The sequence below is a fragment of the Dioscorea cayenensis genome, chromosome 10 (assembly GCF_009730915.1).
Source record: "Dioscorea cayenensis subsp. rotundata cultivar TDr96_F1 chromosome 10, TDr96_F1_v2_PseudoChromosome.rev07_lg8_w22 25.fasta, whole genome shotgun sequence".
Taxonomy (NCBI): Eukaryota; Viridiplantae; Streptophyta; class Magnoliopsida; order Dioscoreales; family Dioscoreaceae; genus Dioscorea; species Dioscorea cayenensis.
The window spans coordinates 18,815,292-18,820,597 of NC_052480.1; the positions used below are offsets into that span (position 1 = coordinate 18,815,292).

Genomic DNA, 5,306 nt, shown 5'->3' on the forward strand with positions numbered 1-5,306 from the left:
GAAGCACTCTCCTCCAACTTCCTCTTGTTGGTCAACAAGTCTTTGAAGAATTTTTCATACTTAGGCATTTGGGCCAATGCCTCTACAAAAGGAATATTGATGTGGAGTTGCTTGAAAAAACTCAGGAACTTCTTGTACTGTTCATCCTCTTGGTCATTCTTCAATCTAGAGGGATAAGGGATTCTTGGCTTGAAAGATGGGGGTGTCACCTCCTTTTCTTTGCTTGTTCCCTCTTCAACCTCTATAACCTCAGGTCCGTGTTCATTTGGCTTCTCACTCGGAAGCCTACTGTCGACCTCACGACCAGTTCTCAAAGTGATCGTCTTCACATGCTCTCTAGGGTTTGTCTCGATATTGCTCTGTAAACTTCAATGTGGTCTTTCCGATAAGGACTTCACAATCTGCCCCACTTGATTTTCAAGATTATGTATGGAGGTGTTATGGTTGCGAAGTGTAGCCTCAACTGATTCAAACCTTGTAGTTGACGATTGCACAAACCTAGTTAAGGCCTTCTCAAATCGGTCATTCGGGTCTCCAAACCTGAAACTCTATTTTCCATATTTGGGCTTCGTTGTTAGAAACCCGGTGGGCCCTATGGCCTTTTGTGGACCTTGGTTGCTCCACGAGAAATTGGGATGACTCTTCCAACCCGGATTGTAGGTATTGCTATATGGGTTCCCTTGAGTCCTCGTGTCATTACCTACAAAATCGATGTTCTCAACCGAAGATGCATCACCAATAGATATCGGGCAATTGGAGAGAGCATGTCCTCTACCACACCCGGTGCAAGTAATCATGGTCGCTACTCTGTTCAAAGTTAGACGATCTAACTTCTTACTCAATGATTCCACTTGAGCCACCAACAAAGTCACTGCATCTATCTCATGGAGACTGACCACCTTTTTCTTCTCCCTGGCATTCCATTGGTAGCTATTTAACACCATTTCTTCAATTAATTGACGAGCCTCACTAGGGGTCTTGCTACCTAAGGTACCTCCTACTGCCGCATCCAAGAGTTGCCTTGTACTCGGACTCAAACCGTTGTAAAAGGTTTGAATAATCATCCACTCCGAGAATTCGTGTTGCGGGCACTTTCTCAGGAGCTCCTTGAACCTTTCCCACATCTCAAATAGAGACTCCAATTCCAATTGTACAAAGGACGAGATCTCATTCCTAAGCTTTACATATTTTTTTGGAGGGAAATAATGGCCAAGAAAACCTTCTACCATCTCTTCCCATGTGGTAATTGATGCTCTAGGTAATGAGTGTAGCCACTGCTTTTCTCTCCCCTTCAAGGAAAATGGGAAGGCCCTCAACTTGATGGCATCATCCATTTGCCCATTTATCTTCAGCATATCACGCATCTCAAGAAAGTTCTCTATATGACTGTTCGGATAATCATCAGCCAAACCATTAAATTATGCGGATTGCTGCAACATGTGAATGAATGCCGGCTTCAGCTCGAAGTTCTGAGCTGTAATCGGGGGATGCACAATACTGAAGGTCTGGCATAATCAGATAATGTCCGCTGCTGCTCATTCTGTTCTGCCATATTTTTAGATTCTTCTGTTTCCAAATCAGCTATATTAGAATGTTCTCGCACAGGTTCTTTCCTTTTTATTCTCAGTGTATGTTCAAGCTCGGGATCTCCTTTAATCAGTATAGAGGGGTTCCCCCGGGGCATAACCTGGAGCTACACCAAAAAAGAAAGAAAAAGAAATCAGAACGATGATAGAATAAGAAAATATGAAATATAATGAATAAATGAATAGCTAAGAAAAACAAAGTGCAAAGTATCTCTAAACGCCTACTCCCCGGCAACGGCACCAAAACCTTGACACGTCCGTATATGCGTGTAAACCGCAAGTGCACGGGTGTCAAAGTAATAATGCCAGATGAGTGGGTATCGTATCCATAAAGAGTAGGGAATAAAGACACTTGAGTTGTTTCTTAACTAATGTGGAAGATGAATAGTGATATGTGTGACAAGATTCAATTCTCAAAAGTAAAAATAACAAGAAAGAAAGCAAGAGTAAAGGAGAAGGTAAGGCAATTGATAAAAATAGGGTACCCGGATATTGTTCCACCTAGGATAATCGTTTCAAGTGCAATAAACCTCTATTACATGTGAGTCGTGGAAATCCTTGATTACATAGTCCCAAATCTAAGGTCAACCATGCCTAACTCTATACATGTCCGGAGGAGAAATCGAACAATCTCAACACCTCGCACTCATATAGAATTGCAATGAGCTATAGGGATTCCAAATGATAAACCCTATTCCTATGTATAGACCTACCCCTTTGGTCCAGGTGAAAGATCCCTAGCCACAATTAAGCCCTAGATGCTAAAAACACTTCAACACTTCACTCCATTGCACTCGCAACTAAGCCCCAGCGGAAGGTCATCCCTTAGCCCATTCACTCTATTATGGCTTTAAAGAACTCTTGGAACGTGGAGGTAGGATAGATCACAAAGGAGGGGAAAGGGGACACTCCGCTGCCTCTCGACTCACCCTGTCAACCCTCTCCAATCTAGCTTTGTCTAACTCTAATGGTGTTTCACTCACTCACAAGAGTTACCAAGAAGAACTCTCAACCCTAGTGTCACTCTAGGGGAGTATTCATACAATCAAGCATACAAGATTGGAACTCACAAAAAACATCAATTAATTGAAAGCATAATAAAGAGATTTAATGAAACAAATATATCCTAGGGTTTACAAATACCCAAGTACCCACTAGGGGTTTAGCTCTCCATGGAGCTAGATACAATCAATGAAATCGAATGTAAAAACAAAGCATCCATAGAAAACCCCCTCCTTAGTCGTGGTGATGGTCTTTTCGAGAGTCCTATACTCGTCGCAAGGGTCCCTTTGTCCGACCGGATTGGTGTCGATGAAAGCTCTCCCACCAACCTTCTTCCAAACAACATGTGATGTTTGAGCCGTAGAACCTCTCCAAAGCCCAAGCCAATACCTCTCAAAACCCTAACCGCAGCCCTCTCTCATGTTGGGGAAAAGATAGAGAAAAGAATACTGAAATCGGAGTTGAAATCGGTTTTTAAAGGGCTGGAATCGAGATTTCACACGGCCGTGTGAGCGCCCCTGTGGATTTTTCACATTGGCGTGTGGAATTTCCACATGCCCGTGTGGATTCTCTGTTTTCCTGTTTTCTCGGCAAGCTGTGAATATTGCTAGTACAGTATTCTTGATACAGTTTTTGATATAGTACCCTACTACAGTACCGACCCGAAATACTCCCGAATCCATGCTTTCAATGAGGTAGCGCAAACGGGCACATGTTTACGTTGTGGATCGCTTTTGCTTCTCCAATAGTGGACATGTTGGTGGAGATCTTATTCTATATGCACAAGTCGGAATGCTTTAATGTGACTACCCTTGTGCCCCTCCAAATAGTTGAGCTAACTCGAATACGAGGAGGTTGGTGCACATTCCCGCATCTCGAAGCCGACCTATGTCTTCACGTTTGAACCTTAGCAAGATTTCCTCCAAATTGGTGCATTACGACACACATTGGCTTTTTTCTCTCATATTCAGCCTCACAACCCTACCTGCATGAAAGTAACATAAATACACACATATTAGCGTTAAAACCCGAGAAAATTAATGCTCAACACAAGGAAATAACACTTCCTATTCTTATCGCACAAGAACTTATCAACAATCAACAATGAAATCAAAGATAAAAACATGTAATCCATAGAAAAACCCCCTCGGTATTTGTGTCGATGGTCTTTATATGGATTACATGTTTTTATCTTTGATTTCATTGTTGATTGTTGATAAGTGCTTGTGCGATAAGAATAGGAAGTGTTCTTTCCTTGTGTTGAGCATTAATTTTCTCGGGTTTTAACGCTAATATGTGTGTATTTATGTTACTTTACTCGCCAAAGGTCTTGTCAAGCCTATGGCACATCATCGGATCGGTGCCAACGAAAGCTTCCCCAATAACTATCTTCAAAGAGAAACGTGGAGTTGAAGCTGTAGAACCACTCCAAAAGCCTTAACAAAGCCCATCTAAACCCTAGCCGCAAGCCTCTCAAAAGATGGAGAAAAGATGGAAATCAGGCTGAATCGCATCTTTATAAAGGACGGGAATCGGGAATCCACAAGGGCGTGTGGAATTTCCACAGGCCCATTTTGGATTTTCTGGAATCTAATTTTCTGTAGCCTATGAACTGTAATTGCTACAGTACATTACTATAGTGATTTACTACAGTACTCCGCCAAAAACACTTCCGATCCACACTTTTCATCGAGGCAACATAAACGGGCACATGTCTGATGCCGTAGATCACGTTGCTTATTCAAGTAAAAGCACATTTGACGGGGATCTTGCTAACTTTGCACAAGTTAGAACACATGAGTGTGACTGCCTTTGTGCCCCTCAAACTTATATAATCCATCGAGCATAATGGAGGTTGCCACACACTCACATGTCTTTGAGCACAACTTGTGTCTTCTTGTGTGTTCACTTCAAGATTCCATTAACTTAACGCATTCACAATCCACTTTGGCTCCTTTCATCTCTATTTGGCTCCACAACCATATATGCGTAAAAGAACACAAAAATCAGATGTATTAGCGATAGAATCTGATAAAAGTAATGCTCATCGTAAGAAAAAAACACTTCATATTCATAATACACAAGCACTTATCAAACTCCCCCACACTTAAGCTTTTGCTTGTCCTCAAGCAAAAAATACAACATTGAAGCATAGAAGAAGGAAATATTGAAAGCGCTTGGCCCTAGGTTCACCAAAGCATGCAAGAGAAGCATTCTACAAGTAAGGGAAATTTCAACACCAAATACAAAAAATAATTGCTCTAGCTAAAAACTCGAATAAAAAAGGACAACAAACCCAAAATCGTGCAAGTGTGTGTAAACTCACTCAAGTCAACCCAAAGTATACCCCTCAAAATTCTATGTATAAGGGACTTATTTATCTACAAAACATGACAAAACAAAGAGATGGTAGTAGCTTCACACATCCTCTAAGGTAGCACTTTCCAAAGTGGCCGCTAGGGTGGCTTTCACACTTTCGAGGTGGTAACTCTTTCTACCTGGGTGTTAGCTTTTATTCAATCGATGAGATAGCTCTTTCTCTCATTAGGGCATAACTTGTATCTGACTTATGAGAGTAGCTTCATACTTCATAGGTGGTAGCTCTTTCCACCTCCAATGCACAACCAAACAAGTATAAACTTTTTCTTTTTCCGTTTTTTTTTTAGAAAAAATAACACATGAAATAACACTAACTAGTCCCTTATGTTAGGTAATATC

The 5,306-nt window shown here is 41.4% G+C and overlaps 1 non-coding gene across 1 annotated transcript; it reads left to right on the top strand.

Annotated features, from left to right (window-relative positions):
- Nucleotides 1–1,074: 1,074 nt before the first annotated feature.
- On the top strand, nucleotides 1,075–1,181 carry LOC120271297. The gene has a single exon (XR_005539914.1). It is a non-coding gene; the product is annotated as a small nucleolar RNA R71 (small nucleolar RNA).
- The last annotated feature ends 4,125 nt before the right edge of the window (nucleotides 1,182–5,306 follow it).